Source organism: Anastrepha ludens, chromosome 5 (genome assembly GCF_028408465.1).
Source record: "Anastrepha ludens isolate Willacy chromosome 5, idAnaLude1.1, whole genome shotgun sequence".
In the NCBI taxonomy this organism is placed as follows: Eukaryota; Metazoa; Arthropoda; class Insecta; order Diptera; family Tephritidae; genus Anastrepha; species Anastrepha ludens.
This window is the reverse complement of record NC_071501.1, coordinates 89,193,056-89,219,433: the sequence shown is the minus strand read 5'-3', so window position 1 is coordinate 89,219,433 and position 26,378 is coordinate 89,193,056. Positions and strand designations below refer to the sequence as shown.

General features: G+C 41.2%; 1 protein-coding gene across 3 annotated transcripts in view; it reads right to left on the bottom strand.

The window, feature by feature from the left end:
- Window positions 1-26,091, bottom strand: part of LOC128865059 (uncharacterized) — a 38,198-nt gene extending 12,107 nt beyond the window's left edge. Inside the window, exons 1-2 of one of the 3 annotated variants that reach the window (XM_054104977.1) lie at window positions 24,565-24,745; window positions 20,123-20,646 (exon numbers count right to left, since the gene is read on the bottom strand). The gene's annotated coding sequence lies outside the window, so the exon portion shown is untranslated. Of the gene's footprint in view, window positions 1-20,122; window positions 20,647-24,564; window positions 24,746-24,882 lie in introns of those variants that run through there. The other 2 variants (XM_054104976.1, XM_054104978.1) reach the window with 2 other exon arrangements.
- Window positions 26,092-26,378: the final 287 nt, after the last annotated feature.

The window sequence follows — 26,378 nt, the reverse complement described above, 5'->3', positions numbered from 1 at the left end:
TTGATGCCGCAAATGCGTAATAATTGATAAATTATCTGAAAACATTCGAAAACTCAAAGGATACAGGGTTTGATTGAAAAGTAATGAGCCTTATTTTTTTTAAGTAGTTTTATTAAACCTTTTGGCTAATACAACTAATATTCTTTAAAATAGGACCCTTGAGCGTCAATACACCGCTGGTAGTGGTCCTTCCACTGCAGGATACATTTTTTAAACTCATCCGCCGGAATCGCGTTCAATTCGGCTAACACAGTTTTTTGGATCGCCTCGATGGAGTCGAAACGCCTCCCCTTCAGCTTTCTTTTCAGGCGCGGGAACAAGAAGAAGTCCGGAGGGGACAGATCTGGGCTGTAGGGAGGGTGGGGAAGCACCGGAACCCCCATCTTGGCCAATACAGAGGTGCAGAGGAAAGCGGTGTGCGCGGGCGCATTGTCGTGATAAAGGGTCCAATTGTTGACGAAGTCGGGCCGAACCCGGGCGACGGGGTTTTTCAGCCGAAGGAGCACTTCTTTGTAAAATGCCGCGTTTACAGTGCGTCCTGGAGGTACAAACTCGTTGTGGACGATGCCTCGAGAATCGAAAAAGATGATTAGCATGGTTTTGAGCTTGGATTTAGACATGCGCGCCTTCTTGGGCCACCGTTTTACCTGGGCACTGGACAGAGATTGGTCCCCGTAAGCCTCCTTGAGTAGCCCAATGGTTTCAATACTCGTTTTGTTTAGCTTTACGCAAAATTTGATCGAGTAACGTTGCTCCAACGATCGCTGCATTTTCGCCACTGCAAAATCCTAACACACTTTTAAAACACCTTTCCCGCGCGAAACGATGTTGACTGCACCGCTGTTGCCAGCAAACTGGGACGGGTTTCTAGTGAAAGGGGAAGGTCCAACGATCATTTTCCCCCACCAGCCTATTCGGTTGATCGCTTGGCGGGAAGGCTCATTACTTTTCAATCAAACCCTTTACCTATAATTTCAAGAAACCGACTTTTTGAACCCGCAAATTTTTACAGTAGAATTGTTAAAGAAACAGGCGGAAAACGTAGTTAAAGTCGAAAAAAGCGAAATAGTGAAAATATCTCAAACGCGTTTTTCTCGAACAAACTTTTTACGACCTGGTTGACATGATTCAGAAAACGACTATTGACCCGATCGGGCGCACATTTTTGCAGTTTATTCTGCACATACATACATACAGGGTTGCCCATATTCGACGGACCCGACGGATTTCGATGCCTCTTTGCGCCCATTCCAATCGACGAGGCACCAATCTTTGCGTCAATTGAATCTTATACGGGAATAAATGCAAATCAATGCGGATAATTTGTTGTAAAGTGGTCCAAGCACTGCTGAGAACGGCGATTTTGGGATGTCCTTGGCGACGCCTTGGTCGGTTTTGATTTGGCGTCTTTGGATTAGAAAGAGCATCACCAGTCGAAAACCTTTCGAACAAACGTTTAAGGCGCACTTTTCACATTATTTAATTCTTTATACGCACGTTGAGTTTTCACAATTGACTTCTTTTGTTGAATGTAAATTTCAACAATTTGGGTGCACTCGCGTGGCGTGTACTGTTCCGTGGTAAAAATCTGCTTGGACTGACGCTTCCAACGCGGTATGTCATTAAGCGATCTGACGTCTCTGTCAAAAGATACAGGGTTGCCAGATGGGTCCGTCGAATATTGTCAACCTTGTATGTCTTTATAGAGGAACTACTATCATAATTATTCATTATTATTTACACTTTTTGCAACAATTTACTTTTAAAAAAATTTCCAAAATTTTTAAGTACACCATTTTGAATTTTCTTTTTCGCAAAGTTCTAAGTCTACTCTTTAGCCTTTACTAATAAATATTTTTTGTTTTTTCGTTCCAAACCTTACAAATTTGAGATATCGTGTCAGCCGTTTTTTAGTAAAGTAACGTCAGGCAGGCCGCCGTAGCCAAATGAGTTGGTGCCCGGGTTCGAAACCCTGTTCATGAAACCCCAAATGATAGAAAAATTAGTTTCCAATAGCGCTCTCGCCTCAGCAGGCAATAGCAAACCTCTGAGTGCATTTCTTTCACGAAAAAGCCCCTCATAAAAATATCTGCCGTTCGGAGTCGGCTTGAAACTGTAGGTCCCTCCATTTGTGGAACAACATCAAGACGCACGCCACAAATAGGAGCAGGAGCTCGGCCAAACACCCAAAAAGGGTGTACGCGCCAAATATATATATACTTGTTGGAATATGAAAAGGATAGTTTGATAGCTTCGGGAGAAATAAAATTTTTTACGTACTGCTTAGCCTTAGGAATTCCAGCAAAACTTATAAGGCTTATCATCGTTACGCTCACGGATACAAAAGCAAAAGTAATCATCCAAGGGAAGCTCACAGAGTCATTCGCAATTAAACAAGGTGATGCACTATCCTCTGCCATATTCAATTTGATGCTGCATTACTAACTAAAACAACGCAAATATGTGTCTATGCAGACGATATCGCCATTCTTTCGAGGAACACGAACGACTTAAATGAAACCTTTTTAAAAATTGACAAAATTGCCAACGATATTGGCCTCTTCGTTAACGAGTGTAAAACGAAATACATGCTGAAGTCAAGACGGCACACAAATGCACAGAATCTTCATGTAGGTGCATATACTTTTGAAGCGGTGCAACAATTTAAATATCTAGGTGTTATGTTCACTTGTAGCGGTAACTCAACACCCGCAATCAAAGATCGCGTCAACGCCGCCAATAGAACGTACTATTCACACCTTAGTTTGTTCAGGTCTCGTCTTTTATCTAGATCTACGAAGCTGACCATGTATAAAACTCTTATACGACCAATTTCGACATATGGTTGCGAGGTGTGGACTATGAAAATTAATGACAGTGCGCTTATTGCTAACTTCGAAAGGAAAATTTTAAGGAAACTGCTCGGACCCATTAAAAATGAAGATGGCAGCTACAGAATTAGGTACAACTCGGAATTGAACGAACTTATTAAAGACGAGACAGCTGTGCGTTTTGTAAAGGAGCAGCGTATCCGGTGGCTAGGTCACGAGCTCCGTACGCCTGCTGAATATGCTGTAAGGAAAGTCATGACTGGAAAGATAATTGGTGCGAAGGCGAAGGGAAGACCGAGAAACCGATGGATAGACGCAGTAGGAAGCGATCTCACAGCAATGGGAATTCGCAACTACGAAGGGAAAGCAAGCGATAGAACACTTTGGAGGAGTTTTGTGAAGGAAGCTTTGACGCACCCCGCGTTGTAATGCTGTGAATAATGATGAGATGATATACTTGTTGGACTGCAAAACTGCTTCTCGAAATTTTTTCAGAAATGCTGATTAAAAATTTTGTAATTTTGATGAAAATTAGCCGAATTTTATAAACTTGTCGCTTTGTGTTATAAAGCCAGGCAGCCATACCAACCGGACTTGTCATTAAAAAAGGAAAAAACAAAAACAAAAAATTGTTTTTAATAGTATTTGTTGTCAATACACATTATACAACATTAAAAAAATAAATAAATAATTGGCGCGTACACTTCTGTTAGGTGTTTGGCCGAGCTCCTCCTCCTATTTGTGGTGTGCGTCTTGATGTTGTTCCACAAATGGAGGGACCTACAGTTTCAAGCCGACTCCGAACGGCAGATATTTTTATGAGGAGCTTTTTCATGGCAGAAATACCCTCGGAGGTTTGCCATTGCCTGCCGAGGGGCGACCGCTATTAGAAAAATGTTTTTTTATTAATTTTGCTTTCACCGAGATTCGAACCAACGACCTCTCTGTGAATTCCGAATGATAATCACGCACCAACCCATTCGGCTACGGCGGCCGCCATTATACCACATTATAAAAGGTTAAATCAATAAAATAAATTTTAATATGAAAAAAATGTTTGGCAAAAAAGTGAAAGCGTTTGTACTAATCCCTTAAATGATAGATAGATAGTGATTTTATTAAAAGGAAAATATTTACACACTTTAAACACTACAAAAAACTTAATTAAAGAACATACGTCATTGACTCTAAGGTCGTCCGTCGGTTAACTAAATACAATTTGAATTTTATTAGAACTTTAAAATACCCACAGAGTTGACAAATTACAATAAGCGAATTAAATTAAATTACAAAGAACAGTTTTGGGGGGTTATAAAGGGTTTTCCAATAAGAGGGGAGGGAGGGTTTTCCAATGATATTCAAAGAAAAGTGCTACTTCTTAATATAAATGATCGGATGTTTATTTCATTATAAAGAGGAAGGTACGCCGTTAATAGGACAATAATACAGGACAATATCCTTTTCATCAAATTTTCCATAACCGAATTGCAAAGTGGCTGCCCTATGTCCTCGATAGCCTCACGAATTCCATCTTTGAGGTCTTGAATCGACCCTGGGCTGTTGGCGTAGACCTTCTCTTTCCCGTGGTCCCAAAGAAAAAAGTCAAAAGGTGTTAAATCACAAGATCTTGGTGGCCAATTGTGATCACCTCTTCGAGAGATAACACGGTCCGGAAACTTTTCCCGCAAAAGATCAAGGGTTTCGTTGCTTGTGTGGCACGTAGCGCCGCCTTGTTGAAAATAAACGTTGTACAGATCAATACCATCCAATTCCGGTCATAAAAAATCGTTAATCATCTCTCGATAGCGCAATCCATTCATTCATAACACCTGTTATTGGAAAAACCCTTTATTTATCACATTTTGCATATTAAGTTATGTCTCATTTTCATTCAAAATCAATTTTCTATAATCTAAAGCACCAAAAATGAACTTAACTAGACTTTCCCATTCCATTTTCACATTTAATGCGTCAATTGTTTCTCCTGATTCTAAAAAGTATTTCACCAAATATCTATCATTTTCCCAGAAAGTGCGTTATATTTTCTGCCTCATTCAAATTACTTAAAGTGCAGCTTAGATTTTTATGTCCGCCAAGGTATATTTAATGCCATCTTTAGAGATCCACTTTATTTTATAATTTTTCTAATGTTTGCTTAAATAGATTTTACCCCTTAAATGTTTAAGCTGCCCTAGAAGAGAGTTTTTTAAATAATATTTTTCAGTGACTATTATCACTGCGTCTAAGACTCTAGACTGAATTAGGTTTCTTCAAATTTGCAGTTTTCATAAGAAGAGTTTTCATGGCAAAAATATGAACGTTTTAACTCTCGCATCCGAAAACTTCTTTAAGAACTTTGTGCATACTAACGCATGCGCCATATATTTTTTTGAAACAACTGGAGTGGCAAATATCAAATCAGTTCAGTTTGGGAATATTTTTGTTTCCTTGTTCACTCTTCTCAGTAGCATAGGGCCTCGGCAAGATTTGTTTTGCGTTGGTTTCTTTCATCTATTTGATTTCTGAGAGTGTAGGTGATTAGCCTGCCGCTTCCAGTCTTAAGTAGTGGAAATGCCCACGTGTCGTTGTTTAGGAACAACGCTTTCTTACTGCTCGGAATGCCATCTGTATTTCACATTTTTCTGACAGATGGTTGATCACTTCGCTAAATTTGGTGTGTCTGCGCTATTACCGCGATTGCCCGCAATGTGTAACTGTTTTTGCTTGTTTGTTTTTAACAGCCACAATGCAAATAATGCGCTGTGCGGGAGTAAGGATGGAAAGGATAAGTATTTGGGTTTGGGGAATGAGGTTTGTTTTTTAGAAATAGGGAAAGTAGGTAAATTTGGAAAAGTGCGTGTACCGTCCTTTACGTGGGATTTGAATACACAACCTCTGGGATGGCAGGCTAGTGCACTTACGCTAGTCTACCGAGGCCGCTTTGGGAATATGTTTCTCCGATTGTAGTGAGAACGAATATTAAGGTTCTATACATTGAGTAAAGGTCCTCAACAACGAGTGTGATATCCGTTCATAAGAGATCTAGGGCCTCCCGTTCTTGTTGTAATCAAATATCGTATATTATCTTTTTTTATCTTATCTTTCTTGTCTCATCATAAACCATATCATCTTAGTTAATTTAATTTTATCTCATCTTATTTTATTTTTTATTTGGCCTTAACTTATAAAATTTCTTTCATATTATTTTATTTTATGTTAAATTATTTTGCCTTACATCATCTTATCCTTCATGCCAAAAAAGTTTTCAAAATACTACCTTAAATTCGACACACATCACAACCGTTTTTACCTACGTTGCTAGTGTGAGGGGTAATCTCTCCTCTTACCTCAACAAGTCTCCTAAGCAAATTTTGCCAATCAACGCCTCTGAAAGTGCAATAATGCTAGATAACTATTTAAGAATCTCTGGGATCACCTCCAAACATTCAATTGCTCACAAACATACACAAACAAAAAACTAAGTATGCATGTACATGCATGTATGTGAGTACGTTTGTCGAGTACACACTTGCTTGCGCATATAACTACGAGTAAACGTACGTTCTACGAGCACAGCACCTTGCAGCTGCTTGTATGTGTACTAGAAGGCGCACGTATGTGGGAGTGTTTTGTTGTAACGTACAACGAGTGTGTACTCACAAACGTGCGAGAGTGCCAGAAGGCTATGATTACGCGCGCCAAGGTGTAAATACGAGTGAACTTCGTCACTAATCGGCTTGTATTGTCGGTATATAGTGGTAGTGATGTGAAAGCATTGTAGGTTCGTAGTGCGTAGGTGGGTATTTTCCGGAGGGTGCTTATTTTGAGTTGCCAGACCTGCGGGGACCTAGCCGAATGTAGTGATGCACAGAGATTACAGGAATAGCAGTCGAAAGGTGGCGGAGGGCCTGTCACACTGGGTTCAGGTCGCGTGGTAGGTGTTGGTTTCGGGTGCACGGTGTGGTGTTGCGCGCGTGCTCTTTGCAATTTATGTATATATTTATGATTGGGTATGTTTCTCGTTGGCGTGTAGGTGGAAGTACGCGAAAATGTGTACAGGCTTTAGAAGGCTTTGAACTGATGTGTGCTGGCTGGCTATTTGGCAAAGTGGCAGATTGACGCAAATGTTCGTTGAGCAGTTATAAGCGTCTAAGCAAACGTGTGCCGAAATGACTGATAGTCAAATTAACGGTATGTGCGTTCGAGTGCGTTTACACACATACATACATACATACATACATGCAATTGCTCGTGTTACGGAAGCGCTCTATGAGTGTGCTTGACGTTGCTGTTGTTGTTTTTTTTTGTTTTTGTGTTACGAGTAACGCACTGCTGATTATTGTTCTTGTTGCTTGCTGGTAGTCGAATTTTCGTTTGATTTGAGTGTGATTGTTTTCGCTTTTGTGAGGCGAGTGACGGCGTTGGCAAGCGTCCATCGGAAAGAGAGTAATACGCAGCGCGCAGGACGCAGGACCTTTTCCTATGGAAAATAGCAATAATATAAACAAAAACAACAACCGAAAAAAAAATCATTGATATGCGTGTGCTGCGCCTTTGATGTCACAATTTATGCGCCCCACTGAGCTGTAGGGGCAGACGACATACGCACACACACACATACATATGTATGGAGGTCCACGCTCCCTAGGGATCGGACTGCTAAGCTGGGCTCTAAGCTACCCACGGAGGTCCACGCTCCCTAGGGATCGGACTGCTAAGCTGGGCTCTAAGCTACCGTGGGGGTCGGCAGGTTGCGGATAGCCGGAAAGCCTGTAGTAGCAGGCCAGTTGCGAAATAAGTCTAAACGAATAAGCAACCCCCGACAATTGAGCGATCAGGAGCGGAGGATGCGGTATAAAAGCCAGCATAAATCTGATGAAGTTCTTGTGACAGTGGCGAGAAGACACCGCCTCTTAGATATAGGTGTCCACCTCATCATGTGTAGGCATGATGAGTAATACAAAAAACCAGGCGCGACGGCTCCATAATGGACGGCTTCCTGGTCAGCGTCTGTTCACCATGTTAGGTGCGGCTGTCAAACCATCAACAATGACATTAAGACTGAGCCCAGTAAGGTCTTAATTATGGCGTACTGGAAAATGATTGGATATAGGTAAAATCTTGAGCTGACGACTGCACTATTCTGTTTCCTTAGTATGCGGAGTGGTATCTAGCAGAAACGGCATTCAGGCTAATGGTGCAGTTGCCCCCGCCCCGTTAAAATGATGGCAAATCTCTAGGAACGCTCCATATTCCGTCGCCATTAAGTGTCGGCGTAGGTCTAGATGTAATATTCCTAGTTAACACTGATTCGGCTCTGAACTTAAGCTCCCATAAGGAGCCTTTGTCAACCCTAGCATGGCCTCCCTGCATGCAAAGACAACCATGGAATCGTCAATGGTGACTACGCATCGGAATATGGATAACGACTTAGAAGTTGGGGCCCACATAAAATGAATACAAATAATACAAAACTACAAACGACAGAAGAGGCTGAAGTATCAGCAAAAATCACAACAGCTATTGCAGATGGCAATAATGGCTGTGGGGACTTCCTTAAGAACCCTTTCCAAAGGAGTTCAAGGCTGACGCACTCGCCACCAGATACAGGAAGGACTAGATCGGCGTCACCGTGTATGCAGCACTTCGGTTTCGTGAAGGCGATGACGGCTGAAGAAATTCACCAAGCAATTGGCGATAAAGTCAAGGAGTTAGCGGAAATGATGGAGCTTCCAAAGCGAAACATCAACCAGCCAATGAGGGATCTGATAGCGAATATAGCGGATCTCCATAAGAAACTAGGAAGATCTGTCTTTACCCCGATGAACCAGGCACCAAGAGGGACGAATGAGGCGAAACCTGTCATTCAAGACAAAGGGACGCAAACATCACCTCTGATCAAGCGCACAACGGATTGCACGCCAAAGAGGGCAATTGTTAACGCCGCCGTAAGCTCAGCTAAAAGAAGCAAAACTAGCCGGGTTGAAGTCCTAAAGAATACGCCGGTTACAACGAATGAGCAAACAAGCACGGAAAAATGGCAATTGGTTAAATCGAAGAAGAACCAAAAGGGGTCTACGCAGAATACTCTAAAGCGAGACGATAAGAAGACGGAAAATAGCGACGCCAAAAACAATCGCAGACGGAGAAGACCACCACGTAAGGACGCTATTGTAGTCAAAAGCGCTGGTAGCATCTCATATGCCGAAATCCTGAAGCGCGTTAAGACAGAGCCAAGTCTTAAGGAGCTTAGCAATAATATACAAGGAGTAAAGAAAACAGCCAAAGGAGAGTTACTGCTGCTGCTAGAAAAATCATCAGACCCAAATACCTCGAAGGTCCATGAAGCTGTTAAGGCGGCCTTAGGGGAAACTGTAGATGTCAGGGCGCTTACGGAGCTGAGGCAGGTCGAAATTCGTGACCTTGATGAAATCACGACAAAGGAAGAAGTCCACGAAGCGGTAGTAAAACAATTTCAACAGCTAGAGGTACCTATCTCAGCCATCCTGGGTCTGCGAAAAGCTTATGGAGGAACACAAACGGCGACGTTAAAGGTAACACCGGAAATCGCTACCAAACTGGTGGAAGCTAATAAAATCCGTATAGGCCTCGTAATTTGTCGCATACGGGAGAAGATCGAGCCAAAAAGATGCTTTAAATGCATGGAATATGGGCATGTGGCAGTAAGCTGTAAAAGCACAGCTGACCTTACAAACACCTGCTTCAAATGTGGCAATAAGGACCACCAAGCCAAAAACTGCACACAAACAGCAAGCTGTATAATGTGCAAGAAGGAAAAGGCAAGTGATACGGCGCATGCGATGACCAGCAGTAAGTGCCCTCAATATCTGAGAGCTCTTAAAGATATTCGGCAGAAATGAAGATCTTGCAACTAAATCTCAACCACTGTGAAAGCGCCCAGGACCTACTCGAGCAGACCATACGGGAACACAAAATAGATGTTGCTATACTTAGTGAGCCCTATAAACACAAAAAAGGTAACGGCTGGGCCTCTGACACAACAGGCAAGTCAACGATTTGGAACTGTGGAGTAAATAGATCCCAACTGATGAGCGTGAATGCAGCCCGCGGATTCGTACGTGCACGCGTTGAAGGCACATACATTTACAGCTGTTATCTACCACCCAGCTTAACTCTGCTGGAAGCAACAGGCATCCTGGAGAACCTCGCCCAGGATGTAAAGGAGCATAGACCTGTCATCGTAGCCGGTGATTTCAACGCTTGGGCTGTTAACTGGGGATGCCCACGGACAAGCCCTAGAGGGCAAGCCCTGCTGGAAGCGTTCGCTATGCTAGATATAGCCTTGATGAACACAGGAAGTCAACAGACGTATCAAAAGGCGGGAATGGGGTCTATAATCGACCTTACCTTCGTGAGTTCTAGTCTTGTTCGCGACACGAAATGGTTCGTCAGCCAGCATTACACTCGGAGCGATCACCTCGCAATAATCTGTGAAATAAGGAAGCACGGCGAAGAAAGGTTCTCAAATAACTACGACACGCGGTACAAAATTAAAACAATGGAGGCTGAGATTATCGAAATCATGCTGGCAGATGTAACTCTCGGAGGGGATGCATCTGAGAAAACAAAACAAACCATGAGACACCTAACAGAGGCATGCGACGCAGCCATGTCCAAAACGAGGCCCAATAAGCGCAACAGCGAACCTGTCTACTGGTGGACAGCAGACATTGCAGAACTGCGCAGCGAATGTTTAAGAGCAAGGCGAATCTACCAACGATCTAGGGGTACGGACAGTTTTCAAGAAAACCAGCTCCAATATAAGCAAAGAAGGAAGGCCCTAAAAAAGGCAATCAAAAACAGTAAACGCCGGTGTTTCCTGCAGCTATGCGACGATGCCGATAACGACCCTTGGGGCCTCGGTTACAGGCTTGTTATGAAAAAGCTCAAAGTCTTTAAGCCACTCCCAACAACATGCCCAACTACACTGCGTAATGTAGTAGAAACTCTGTTCCCCGTCCAAGACACTACAAGAGACCACGAATTGGTAGGATCCTGTGAAGGCGACCAAAATTTGCAGCTAACCAACAAAGAAGAACTCCTTATGGTCATAAAACGGATTAAAAATAATAAAGCTCCCGGACCGGATGGAATCCCCAACGAGGCCTTAAAAGTTGCTATCCAAAGTCGTACCGACATTTTTGTAGATCTCTACAATACATGCCTAAAGGAAGGTACATTTCCAACCCAGTGGAAGTTGCAGAAACTGGTTTTAATACCAAAAGGATCCAAGCCTGCGGAAGACCCTACAGGCTACCGCCCCCTGTGCATGCTCGACACTGCAGGAAAAATCCTGGAACGACTGATTGCAGTCCGTCTGGAGGCTGCTATAGAGGATGTAGGCGGTCTATCACCCCGACAATTCGGATTCCGGAAAGCCCGTTCAACAACAGATGCTGTGTCTGCAGTCAAGACCATTGCGCAGAAGGCAATTGAAGGTACTCGATGGCTAAACGGTAGCAAGGAGTATTGCCTAATTGCGACACTAGACGTCAAGAACGCCTTCAATACGGCGAATTGGAGCAAAATTCTGATCGCCCTTGATAATTTCCACGTTCCAAGGTACATTCGCAGGATTGTCGCCAGTTACCTTTCCGACAGAACACTGCGCTATAAAACCGATGCTGGGGTAAAAGAGCACAAAATAACTGGCGGAGTTCCACAAGGCTCAGTCCTGGGACCCTTACTTTGGAACGTCATGTACGATGGAGTCTTGCGCCTCAGTCTGCCTCTAGGGTCGCAAATCATTGGATTTGCTGACGACATAGCTGTTGTGGTCGTGGCCAAAACACTCCGTCGAGCCGAAGAAACATGTAACCGGGCTGTCGGCATGGTAAAGAGATGGTTATGTAACAGTGGTCTAACTCTTGCGGACCATAAAACTGAAGTCGTACTAATTAGCAGCAGGAAGATTGTGGAGTCAGCTAATATAATGGTGGGCGACCATGGTATAGAATCGAAGCCATTCATTAAGTACCTGGGCGTAATAATTGACCGTAGGCTCAATTTCAAAGATCACTTGGTGTACGCGAGCAGCAGGGCGGCAGAAGCAGTAACTGCGCTAACACGACTAATGATGAATATCAGAGGCCCTAGGCAAAACAGCAGGAGACTTCTTAATACTGTGGTCTCATCGATTTTGCTGTACGCAGCTCCGGCATGGGCGGAAGCCACAAACTACAGCTCGTACGTGAAGTGTATGAAATCGGTGTACCGATTGAGTGCCCTCAGAGTGTGCTGCGCGTTCCGCACGGTATCGGAAGACGCCATTATGGTCATAGCAGGTCTACTCCCAATAAATTTAATGGCAAAAGAGTACGCTGAAGTTTACCAAAACAAAGCTACTTCAGAACGACAGACAATACGCAGGATAGCAAGGGAGCGCAGCCAGCGTTTATGGCAGGAAAAATGGAGCTCGTCTCCCAACGGACGTTGGACGTACCGTTTGATTCCCATTATTTCCAAATGGATTAACCGTGAACATGGACAGTTAGATTACTACCTGACCCAAATACTGACAGGACATGGGTGCTTCAAATCCTACTTATACAGGTTTAAGCACGAAGACGACCCGTACTGTTCTCATTGTGCACCAATTGCAGAAGACGCAGAACATGTTTTGTTTGTCTGTCCGCGATTTGCGTTAGAAAGGGGGGAACTAAGCACTAGGGTGGGGAAGCCAATTACGGCTGATAACCTAGTCGATATTATGATAGAGTCCGAAGAATATTGGTCCGCTGTATGTAATATGGCAAAAATAGTAATCTCCAAACTGCGTAGCGCTGAACAACAGCGCAGATCTTCATGAAGAGGCAATAGGCCGCTCCCCCTTCCGTGAAGTACTACTTAACGGTTGTCCCGCGGGAGGGAAACGGAGCTGGGGTGGGTTTTTAGTGGGTGAGCCGAAAGGCAAGTCTCACACTTTTCGGCTTTCAATGCTTTGTGCCACCTCCATAAAAAAAAAAAAAAAAAAAAAAAAAAAAAAAAAAAAAAAAAAAACATACATATGTATGTGTGTATGTATATGCATGTATTCATGTAGATAGGCGGTATGAAATGCGTCGCATTTACACACATAGTACGCTTTTAGTGACAGCTCCGCGTTACGCATGCCGTAGTAAGTGCTAGAAGGTGTGAAAGGCGTGCGTGCGCGTGGCAAAAGCTTTAGAGCAACAAATAATTTTAATAGTTGCTCAAATTTTCCACTATATTTTTACGCATCTTTACACTTTGCAGCAAAAAATCAAGCGCATATTTGCATCTATTTAACTACATATTTGAAGCGGTGCACCTGAGGCATCTCATCTACTTGACTTCCCTCTTACCTTATGCGCATTTTGCTGGCTGACATTGGTTTGTCTACGCACATTAAATTTTTTACGCGCATAGTACGCATTTTCCAAATTAGCTACTTTTCGGTCACTCAATGTCGGCAGCGCACACATACATGTGTATGTACTATATATGCGCTTATATGTAAGTGTAAGTACGTCGTACTATTGCAAACCCTCTGCCGCGTTCGCTGCCTCCCATTTTGCGCACTAAATCATGCCCCGCACGGCTTAACTTCGCACGCCGTTGCTTGTAGTTGGTTATGTTGTATGATTTTGCCTCTTCTACGTACTTCTTCTCATTCTTAATCTTTTACTTTTCTGCTTCTTTGCCATGCTTGTGACTGCACTACACATTCATGGCTGCAAGTCTGCGCGCCCCTAGCGCTCCGCTGCACAGCACTACATTGCACTCTGCTTCGCCTTCCGCCTTCCGCGTTCTGCGTTCTGTATCTATTGATTCACTTTTTGTAATATTTGCACTCGAAAATGGACTTGTGTTGTGCGACGACGCCGCGCTGCTACGGCATCATCATCGTGCGCTTCATGTGCCATTCATGTGTACACATATTGGCAGTGAAAATGTGCAGGTGGTGGGGAGGTGGTCGTTGAAAATAACATAGTACAAAGCATAACATACACTCTACTTGTACTAAGTAGTTGTATGCAGTGCCAACAAGAAAAAAAACAAAAAAAAAGCAAAAAGAACAACGCGACAGTAACAATGCACTGGAAACGTAAAGCAATGAAAGAAAATTGTTGTTTTGCGCCGCTCTGCTTTGCACTGTGAATAGTATTATATTGTATTTTATTTATTTTTTAATGCTTTGAGGTATATCTAATTTTAGCACAGAATACAAAAGCTGCACCAACTGAGCGTTTACTGTGCGACCTGCAGCGAATCTTGCTCTCGTATCACGCACTCGTCGGACTGGTATGTGGTCTTAGTCCGGCAGAGTGGAGTGGTGCACACCGAACATTTTGGTGGAGGCCTTCATTCAGACACAAATCGAATTCAAGTGTTCTGAGAAACAGTTACTCAGTAAATGGGCTTCCCAGTAAGCTGCCCCAATCTAACTCAATTAACTCATTCACTCGCCTCTGCTGAAGATTAGTAATAGTTCAACCAAGTTTGTTTAAAAGTCTTAGACTTGAAATTGTAGAAACAGGTGCAGAGTCTGTTTACCAGTGGGTATGACTGAAAGCGGTGTAGTTGCGTCCCCCAGAGAGTCGGTTCTATGTTACCGGAACGACCCGGCTTTACTATATATCCGACCAAGACCTGTCACTCCAGTAGCACTCCCCGTACTTGTATGGGAAATGTTCTTGCTGCTACAACAACACCAATAACTACAAACTGTGAAGCAATTCGTTGCATGAACTTGATCTGCAAGGATTTGGTGGTGCGCTGGGCTCAGGACCAGCCGCATGAAATCTGCTTCCATGAAAAAATACTTCTGGTGAGAGTTTAGAAATGCGTTAACCGGGGCACCGCAAGAAGACCATCGACATTCTCATGCCAGTCAGTTCTACGTTACCGAAACGACCTGTATTAATATCTGGCCAAGGACTGTCACTTCAGCAGCATTCCCCGTACATTTATAGGGGATGTTTATGCTTTTACAAAAACAACAACGTCTTCTACAGCTGCCAAGTAAAGTAGTGCAAATGCATTACCGGATTTGTAGAGGGAGGGAGATATCGCGTATGAATGTTTCGTCACAATGCATATCAAAGATTCTTCGACAACTCGCCCAACTGTATCCACGCTCCAACAGAACAAAAGGACGATGCTACCAAGAACTATCACTATGACATTGAAATTGTGTTTGGCGACTTCAACTTAGGCAAAACGCTTATGAATTTTGCATGAGCTTGCAGCACTCACTATACGCATAATGAGCTACTAAAGACTCAGAATAAATTTCTGAGGCTGAAACTCGCAGAATTATTTATTTAATCCAGATAGCGTTAAAGGTTACGCCTATCAAACGAGGATTCGATAGTATTGGAGAGACTTTTGAAGATTGAATTACTACACTGCGTAAAATAACTACAACATTAGGATTTATTGACCAGTTTTGACCACTTATTTGTTTCGTATTTCATTTTACAATTCTTTTTAGTTATTTTTTTTTTAATAAAGCTTTGTAGGAGGCTTTCTAAATTGAAGCTTCAAACTATGCGGAAATTAAAAGTCAAAAAATGTTGTATTTCCCAAAGTACCAAAATTCAATGGCCCACATAAAACTGCTTACCTAAAATTTTTCCAAAAATTCTCATTAAAAAGTTTGAAATTTTGATGAGAATTTGCCGATTTTTTACAAATTTTAAGGGGCTTCAGCAAATCAATGGGCTTATAGAGCAGCATTCTCGAAATTTTTCTAAAGGCTTTAATTTTTGAATTTATTGAACTTTGTTTTTTTAATTTCACATGTTTTAATTAGAATTTTTGGAAAAATCAACAATTTTTTATTTAATTTTACATTTTTTAATTAAAATTTTTAGAAAAATTAAAAAACTTGTATTTTAATTTAATATTTTTTTTAATTAAAGTTTTTGGAAAAAACTAAGAATGGTTTTGTTTTTAGTTAGAATTTTTAGAAAAATTCAACTTTTTTTTTAATTTTACATTTTTAATTGGAAATTTTAGAAAAGTGACCAGTTGTTTTTATTTTTTTTTATTCAACACATTTTTTTAACATTACATTTTTTTACAATTTTTTTACATTTTTTAAATTGAATGTTTAGAAAAACTCAATAATTGTTTTTTTTAATTTTACATTTTTTAATAAAAATTTTTAGAAAAAATATGAGTAGTTCCTTTAGTGAGTGACAGTCAAAAGTTATTGAGTCAGGATCCCACGATAGTCGGCTCTATGCTACGGGAACGACCCGGCTTTATGTCCGCCCAAGGGCAGCCCCTTCAGCAGCATTTCTCAAATATTTATTCATAGGGAATTGCTGTTACAACAACAACAATGTAAAGCAAACGCCGAGAGTTTAATTAATAATTTAACCCCGATTCAACTAGTCAGGTATCTCACTAAGCAGCTGAATGTACTAATTGTCAATTGCCCCTTAAGTAGTTGTGGAGTGTTTGAGAGAACCACTCAAATTCTCATTAAGTCAATTGGACACTTTACTCTTCCTAATCAAAAAGTTCTTAATCGTTGCTTCATTTGAATAATCACTACTTTTTATTGAATTATTAATTAAGACGATGAATCATAAATATTAATCTCTGTTCAAATACAATTTATCAACTATTAACCGCTCCAATCGTCTTCAAGTAATGCCGTCAAATAATAGTCATTTTATTGAACTACCAAAACAAAACAAAAAAAAACTATCCAACAAAGTACTAGTTTTAGTAATGAGGTAATGATCAGTTGTGGTATTGGCTTATTAGTCAGCCATCGATTACGTTATCCAACGAGCTTCATCTGTATGTTATGCCATTTAAATAGTCAATCATTCAGCAGTGCGAGTGATAGTCAACTTTGGCTCCATTGATGGAGAGTTAATTATTGCAATAAGCGGTACGAGTTTTACTATATTAGTTTCTGTATTTTTATACATTTTTTTTTAATTTTTCATTTACTGGTCTGGCAATTAGAAATGCTGTTTATTTAAATGACTTTCGATAAATAACACAAATAATTTGTATCTGCCTACTCAATCTTGCGAGTGGAAGAGTGATACTCGCAAAGAATCTAAGTATTATTTGCTGGGGTATTTAAATTTAGTTTAATAAAGAGTGAATAAAAGGAATATATTCTAATAAATTTATTCAAGTTATCCCGTTACCAAAATAGTCCCAGATAGCACCAAGTGTTTATGTCGATACAACAACAACAACAACAACAACTCAAGTTATCTATTGTGTAACCGGATAAGTCCTTTTCTTGCCGCACCACATACCTCCCGAGCATTCTTTGCCATGGGGATGCTAGCATAGCCAACATCCGCACAAGAAATGATAAACAGAAAGTGACAGAAAGTGCAGTATCCCTAATTGCACCCATGGTTATCTATGCAAACATGGAGGCCATACGAGGTTTGACTCTACGCTTCATGGGCAATAGAGTTCAGAGCCAGGAGAGAAACTAGTCCGGATTTCTCAACTGAGCATGCGCGACCAACTTAATGATGACGTGTAAGGAATGTACCCGCGGGCTTGTTAGAGTTTCAACAAGGCGGAGGCGGTTATAGTAAAAGGTTTTCCAATAACAGGTGTTACAGGTGAATGAATTGCGCTATCAAGAGATGATTAACGATTTTTATGACCGGAATTAGACGGTATTGATCTGGACAACGTTTATTTTCAACGAGACGGCGCTACGTGCCACACAAGCAACGAAACCCTTGATATTTTACGGGAAAAGTTTCCGTACTGTGTTATCTCTCGAAGAGGTGATCACAATTGGCCACCAAGATCTTGTCATTTAACACTTTGTGACTTTTTTTTCGGGCTCACGTGAAAAAGAACGTCTACGCCAACAGCCCAGGGTCGATTCAAGACCTCAAAAATGCAATTCGTGAGGCTATCGAGGACATAGGGCAGCCACTTTGCAATTCGGTTATTGAAAATTTCATGAAAAGAATTTTGTCCTGTAAGCGAGGTCGTGATGTTCATTTGTCTAATGTTATTTTCCACTATTAACGGCATACCTTCCTCTTTATAATGAATTAAAAATCGGATCATTTATAAGCTTATTAGCCATTTCAGTGAGGTGTCACCGTCCTGTACTGAGGTGATAGAATACTACTTTCACCAGTCCATAAACTGCCTAATCTGATATATCATATATATTCCGGTATACCTTAATCAGGATCTTACTGGTATCGATCCTTTCAAGCCGACCCCTTACTATCCTGCAGGATTTAAGTCGCCTTTTATGACAGGAATGTCTTACGGCGGAAGTATTCTTTTCGCCGACCCGCTGGGGGAGGAGATGCGACACTCTTGGAGATAGATGTTATAGTCAAGCTCTATTCCATAAGAGCCAGTGTTCCGCAAAACATTGATTCGAGAATTTGAAATACGCCCGCCTTTAGTCTTTATTAGATTAGCAAATCCATTACTTTCCGGAAAGCAGAAGTTAGGCTAAGGCTGTCTCGTTATTTCATATTTTGGAATGTCTGGCCTGCTCCTACTCAGTGATAGTCCAAAAAAGTATAACCAGATTCCTTTTTGGTTTATTCTGAGAGCGCATTTCAGCATCATCGCCATGGATACAACCAGGCAGGCTTTTATGCAAGCAAATTCTGGCGCTCTCTCATTACCCTCTATGTGTCTGAGACCGGGAAACTAAATGGGATCGATGACCGTCGACTGAGGAGGTTCGTACCGAATTTTATGTAACTGCGCACATTTTAGTAAAATTTATTTAGAGCTGACTGTTTGATTTTTGGAAACACAATTATTTATTTATTGTTTACCATTGTCAGATCTCTGCGCACTTTTTGTTCATAAAAAAATTATCTTCGAAAAGTACTTTCCATGCTAGTGCAACCGCTTAATGCAATTTCTTTCCAAAAGTGTTTACTTTGAAACATTTTTTCTCCCATCTGACGCTGCTTTTATATAGCTTAGCAGCTTTGTTGACAGCACTTTCTTTGACGCATCTGGCATCACCTTTAAATTGGCTGACTTGCTGAAATCTCCTTTACCACGTCTGATATCACTCTTAGTTTGATAGGCTTGCTGAAAGCGCTTTCCTTGCCACGCCTGATGGCACCCTTATTTTGAAAGACTTGCTGAAACAACTTTTCTTACTATATCTGACGTCACATTTGTAGAATTTATTAGTAAAAGCATTACAATTACATAAAAAAATGTATTGTAGGATAAGTCTGGTTGGCTTTGTATTTATTTTTTTTTATTTTTATAAATTGATTTATTTTATTTTGCCGTTTGATGTCTCGCCTAGTTTTCGAGATATCGATAAAAAAAAAGTCAATTTAAGTAACATTTTTAATTTTGGTTACACTCGCCAAATTCTATGTAAAAGTGTCCACCATTAATGCCACGAAACGAGAATTACTGTTATTGAGTAATTCAATTAATTACTTTTCTGCAGTTAGTTAATTATAGTAATTAAGTTCAATTATATTGATTCGCGATGTCAATTGATCGGACGATTTTTCATTCATTTAATAAAATATTCAAATGTGCTTTGTTTGTCGCTCCATCAATTCATTTGAGGCACAATCAGCATACAAACAGTGTGTGCCGAAACTATTAACACAGAAATTGCATTCATTTTATATTTTCATTTTTCACACTACACGATTTGCTTACAAGTTTTCTTAGAGCACTCGATGATGTTGAGTTTTTTTGTTTTTATTATTACTTTTTATTTTTTTATCATTATTATTTTAGAAATTTTCGCACTTTTAAGCACATTTGTTTTTGCATTTTTTTTTTTACTGGTAGGTGGCGTATTTATATATTTACCTACACTTGCCAGCTCTCTCACTTTCTCTCTGCCTTTTTCTCTTTCACACTGTGTCAATACACAACCCGCTCCCTTTCAAGAGTTACTCATAACTGCATGGCGCAGCAGCGATGATTATTACTATGACGGCGGCGACGGCACCTACAGCAACAACGACGATGATGATGGCAATAAAGACGATGAAGGCCAGTGCGGTCCAAAAGAAATCAACGCGCTGACATAACCGCCAACGGAATGCCAACAAAATTTTCTATAAGAGAACTCACGAAATGGAAAGGACCGGATTAGAGGTAAAAGAACACCAATTGAGAATATATCGAGCTGATTTATAGCAGCCAAAGCGAAAGTAAGCCTAAATAAAACTTTTCACAAATGAATTGCTAAAGTAGCAGGTCGGTGTTGTAAATCATCAACTTTTTACAAATTTTGCGAGTCGTCGTTGTACTACACTTACTTTACTTCACTTCACTGCACTTTACGCTCGTGTTGGTTGGAGAGATGCAGTTGCGCTGATGGTGTCCAAAAATCCATTGACTGCTGACGGCAGTGTGGCGTGTAGTATGGCTGCGTCTCTGAAGTTATGGCACTGGCATTGGAGCTGCCGTCTAGTGACAACAGTGATCGTGGCTATATGGCGCTGACACTGGAGTTGATTTCAACTCCGTTACCTTCCACGGGCTATGGCTATTCCTATGGCACTGCACTGGCTGGCTGCCTGACTGGCAACTAAATTTTACTGCACTCGCGCAATGGTAGACCAACGCGTTGACGGCGGCGGACACACAATCTCAGTTTCAAAGTCACAATCACTCACACTAACCAAGATACATATATATACAATGCACGGAGTGGCGCGTTAGTATTTTGTATGATTTTGTTTTTTGAATAAGCAGAACTATGATAGTATTTTGTAGAGTAGGGTCAGCAGCTTCAGCGGTTATGATCTGCTATGTGTCCTGTTGAAGCTGCAAAAGGGAACTGAAACCGAAATCGAAACTGAAATTGAAAAACGGTTTGTCTATGTACAACAACGCGTCGTCGAAGGCGAGGTTTATGCCCAGTGAATGAGTGAAAAGCGCGCTGGCTGCAGAGTAAAAGCTTAGCGTTAGCAGCGCTAGCCAAAAATACCAAAACCTATTAGCCACAAGAGTTTTGGAAACGGCAGCAGCAGCAGCGTATTTACACGACGTATGGACTTCTTTCTACTTGTATATACATACATACATACATACATGCCTAGATGCATGTATACTCGTACCTTAGCCCATGTCATATTTGTAGGCGCGTATGCAGTACTACTCTTTTGCATAGTACTCACCCAGCAGCGCATTGTTGTTGTTGCAGCAGTTGGAGCACGGTGTAATGGCTGCACACTGCTTCACCATGCGGATGAATGGTGTCCATGCATGCCAACAACAACAATAACTAGAAGGTGGTGCGCGTAAAACTGAATTACGAGTGCAGCGTCACGCCGCTTTGCGTCATGTTTGTTGGCGGTGCGCCGAGAGATAACCATTTTTTGTGACATTTAACTCGCCACATGATGAGCAGCAGAGAGCGCTGCTGAGCGCCACATCTCAGAGCTGTTGCAAAGAGTTTAAATATTTTTGGTTTCAGCTTTCTGCAAAAATGTGCATCTGGTGAAAGGTTGCCATGTGGCGGGTTTAGGCTTGAGGCTTTTTCAAAGCTTCAATAATTTTTTGTTATATTGCCTTCGTTTTATCATTTCAAAATCTGAAAGGTCATGACCCCACTATGTGGTAAAAATATACTGAAGCAAACAAACGTCGATCAAGCTCTGCACTCAAGTCAGTGTTGAGTATGCATTACCCTGTTGTTTTTGTTGTTGTAACACTATAAACATTTCCCATAGATGTTTGGTCAATGGTGATGGTGTAGCAAGTCGGTCAAGTAGAACCGACTGTTGTGATCAGAACCTTTTATTCCTCAGTTGTTGCGACAGTATTTCATTGGGTACTTTGTGGAATACTTAAGGCACCGGACTAGAAAATTAGGAGTTGTTGTTGTTGTTGTAGCAACTTACTAAACCCTGTTCGTGCGACCGGTGACTCGTCTTCGTTTAACTGACCAACGATATGCCCAGAAAACGTGTTGTTTCGATAGGTTGGTTCCAGAAGGGGACATACCAAACATATGTCCGGCATGTGAAGGCACCCCACGACACTAACCACCTTTTCACACGCCCTCTAAAACCGACTCATCTAACACCCCTCTCCCTCTGGACCCAACCCGTCGAAACAGCATGTTTCCTGGGCCTACCTGTAGATGAGCTAGACGAAGACGGCCGGTGATATGCCCTACACTGGCGGAGCTTCTATTACTGTTAACAAACAAACAAACCAATAAATCCGACGGCGGAATGGATATCACTTTATAGAACGCACAAGCACTAGCCAGGAGACAGAAATAAGCGCCAAAAAGTAGGCACCAAAGAAAAACGCCAAAAAAATTGGGAACAAAAAACGCCCCAAATAGTAGGCTCCAAGGAAATATAACGCCAAAAAGTAAGCACCAAAAATATATTTCCTACAAGTTGGCACCAACAAACAAGCGCCGAAAAGTAGGCAGTGTTATTTCTCAAAATAAATTAGCAACCACAAGGAAAAACTCAGGAAAAATAGCCTAAGGTGTATCTAAGATAAATATAAAGTATAGCTCCTTTCTCCTCTCCTGTTCCTCTACGTTATATCTTTTTTCTCTCTCGCGGAACGAAAATGCCCAAAACGTTGCATGGCCTTGAAATCTTACTCTCCATTCTCGCTCGTCCATCGACGCCTAAGAAGTTTCACTTCAAAAATGGCTCCTCCGTGTTTGCGTATATTTCATATGCGTTTTCACTATCCTCTTTTTCCTTAAAGATCTTAAATGCAATAATTGTTTTAGTCTCGAAACACTTGTAATATCTACACCTATTTTAGTACTAAATTATTCATCACTCAAAAATTGAGAGAGTGAAGTGATCTGTGAGCATTTGATTGAACTTTTTGTAAACAAGCAAATTTGTTTTCTATGGGATCTGATTTATTATGCACTTTTGTCCTTGCGTGAAGTCAAAAACGATAAAATGGACAATTTATCAACACAAAACCTGAGTATATAAAATATATTTATGGCAACTTTTTTGGACAACACAAACATTTGTAAAAAAAACTCAGCCAATATGGCCTCTTCTACCAGTTTTTGCAAATGATGGATAATTTTCTCTTTGGGAGGGAATAATCGCTCTATATTTGCATTAATGGCTGGTGAAGGCTAATTTCGTTATCGAACACAACTAAAGGGTAACTAGGCCAGAGTGCTGACGCCTTTGGCGGCCAACTCAAGCCCAACCCATCTATCCATCAACAATTTGCAACTAAAGAACTTAGCTGAATTGATAAACAAAGAAAGCAAAACACAAAAAAGATCTTACATTTTCTGTAGTTAAATTCCCTCCTATTTTAAAGTGAAGCGTTGAATTGAGTTGTGAATTTCTTTGTGAGAAACTAAAATTTGTTATATTAAACAAGAACTATTTAGGTGCTTTTGAAACTGGGATACAACTCTACAAAAAAAAACACATTGTCACAATATGATCATCGAAAATAGAATGCAGTACCATAGAAATATGGTATCTAAAGATTTCATTCCTAAGTTCCCTCTTCGAATACCCATACGAGAAAATATTATGCCCCAATGAATGAAAAATCGAAAGACAACACCTAAACTAAATCCCTCAGTTCAGTAACACCAACAAGCTCATCAACAGGCAGATAATTCCGTTGCTGTTTTAGTTATTGTAGAAGTTTATAAAGCCCTGTTAATTGCCTCCTTACTTTCTAACTGTCCTCTGCAACAAATGGCAGAACAAAATGTACCACTAAGGCCTTATAAATATGATCTTTCATCACGGAGTTCTTTTGTTAACATAAAATAAAAAAAAATTAAATTGCTGGACATCAGGAAAATTTCAATAATCCATATTGTAGGATTTATCTAGAATATAAAAAAAATTTAGAAGCTGATCTGGCAAGCCGCAAGCCACATCCAATTTGCGCACAGAGAGTGCAAGTACATACATATTATCACAATGTACGAGTAAGAGCCAAATGAAAGCACGCAGTCATAGCCACCCACTCGCATCGCGCCTCGCTGTGTGGCGGTGGCGATGGCGACCGCGAAGATGACGGCAGCAGCAGCAGCAGACAAACCTTTACACTTTCTTTTCTTTACTATTCAAGTACTCATTACAGTATTCGCTCTTTTATATACAAAATCCATACGCATATATGTGCATGTATATGTAGAAATATTTATATACGCGTACGTGCCCACACACTTAATTTTCTCAGCGTTTCAGTTAAAATGCGATGATGATGGCAAAGATGATGGCGAAAACGGCGACGATGTTGACATGTTGAGAGCAGTACAAAAAAAGAAACAACAAGGAATGTTGGAGCAAAAGTACTTGATAGCAATTCCAAAACTTAAAAAAAAAAAAAACTGCAAACTAAATAAATAGAAGAAGAATATAGTAACGCATACAGGGTACAACAGCAATAGTTCTCTGGTAATAGCGACCGCGACAGTGGCGTCGAAAATAACAAAGCGGAAGATGCAAATAAAGACAATGATGTTCTGTAAGAAAATGGAAGATGAGTGCCAATAAAGAGCGCAAGCCGCCCACCGCGCACTACCCGGCTGATCGTTGCTGCACAATAGCACAAAAACACTTGACTACACATGTACGTATGTATATGTAAGTATATTCACGCGTATATTCAAGTGCCTTTTAGAGATATGTATTTGTTTGAGCAGAGTTTTCAATATTTTTTAATAGCAGAGTCCAAGTAAGCGCTCGCTTGATCCAGACAAAAGATTCTGCTGGCGCACTACCTCGCGTTTTTTGCTCTTGTTTTTTTCAATCCGCGCGCGACGTACTTTTACGGCGCTACCATTGCTACTATTTTATCAAACGTTTGTTAAAAAATGGACAACGATGTGTTAAAAAAATGCGAGAAAAAACAACAAAAACACAGAAGCTGAGCAACCATTAAAACTCAGACAAATTAAAGCAATAAGCACTGAACATCGAGCGCATCAACATCGACGGCATGAGAGTTAGCTTTATCTAAACCGAATAAAAATAGCGAGCACCGCACCGCGCGACGTCCTCTGAGTTTGCCATGTCTACATGATTTTTCATGTACTTACCCGTCGCTGACTTTGCGCGTCCCTGTGTAGTGATGCGCTCTGTCGGCGCTGTCCAATAAAGGCCACCCGCTGCTGCTGATGTTGCTGCCTTTGTTGGTATTGCTTTACTATTACGGCTGATGTGTTATACTTACTGTTTGTTGTTGCTTTTGATTTTGTTACCGCTTATCTTCTGCCTGCTGGTTGTTTTTGGACTGACAGCATTCACTTATATGACACTGCGCGCTGCTTGTTCGTCTCGCCGTCGCTGCCGTATTACTTTCTTGCACTTTTTATTGCTATTCTTTGCTGCTGTAATATTTTTTTTCTACAATATTTTGCACTTTACTCGCCTATTTCGCTATTTCTTTTTCATCGCCGTTGAGGGATTTTCTTTTCACTTGCGCCGAACGGCAGCGGCGGTGCGTTTTGTATGCAGCGCGTTGATGCGTCTCACCTTCTCTTATTATCTTATTACCCTTCTTATTATTGTTGCTGGCAATGTCTTCCGCCTCACCTACCACCAGCTGTATTAATGGCTGATGTACTCGTATCACGGCGGCTGTGGCTTAAGCGTTTATAGCTATTACTACTTACTACTCGTAAATTTGTTGTAGTGGCTACGTTTGCCGCGGCGGTTGTAGTAATTCCTGTTTGATTTTATTTTACTTTGTTTGTTCTTGTTCCCTTCCTCAGTCTTCCCCGAATCGATCCAACATCGGCTGTTCGTACTTTTGTCTACTTGTTTTGTTAGTTTCACTAGAGCCGCGCTCACTATTGCTGTCGATTTTACGCTACTCAATTTTTTTACACATGCCAATTTGGTCGAACACTGAAGCGCGTTGTGACGTTTTGACGCCTACAGGCAGAGTCCAAATATACCAATGCCCAACCAACAAACAGCAAATTACTACCGGAATACTTGTTTTGGCCGAAAGTGCAGACTATCTGTCGTTTATAGCTCTTTTTGTTTATTGTTTCTAACTTCCCAGTTTCGTGCTGCGCGCGGGTGGTGGGCGAAAAACCACAACCACAACCACATCCAACAAGAAACCCGCTCCGGTAGTACGAGTATTTAACGCAGTGATAGTAGTAGTAGTGTAGTAGTACGAACTGCTGCCGCTTTGTATTTACCGATGACTGGCAACGAAATCGAAGATTAAACACTGAATTGTTGGAGATTTTTTTCCAACCAGCACAAGTCACACACTACTCTGAGTTGGGTAAAGCTGCCGGAAAGCAGCAGAGCAGCAAGTCAAACCAATAAAAACAAAAACGAAACAAACAAAAAAAAACAACATGGAGAGCAATTCAAGAACACAGCGCTGCCAGGTTGCTCTTTGGAGCTTTTGCTGTGCGCTTGCAGACACAAGCGATCTCTCGCGCCACACACAAAAATCACAAATAGCACCGAAGAAGAGAAATAAAAAAACAATTTCACACTTCAATTGTATATTTGCGGCAGCAGTCGTGAGTGACGCGTGCAGCGTCTAGCGCACAGCTTTTCAACGCTACCG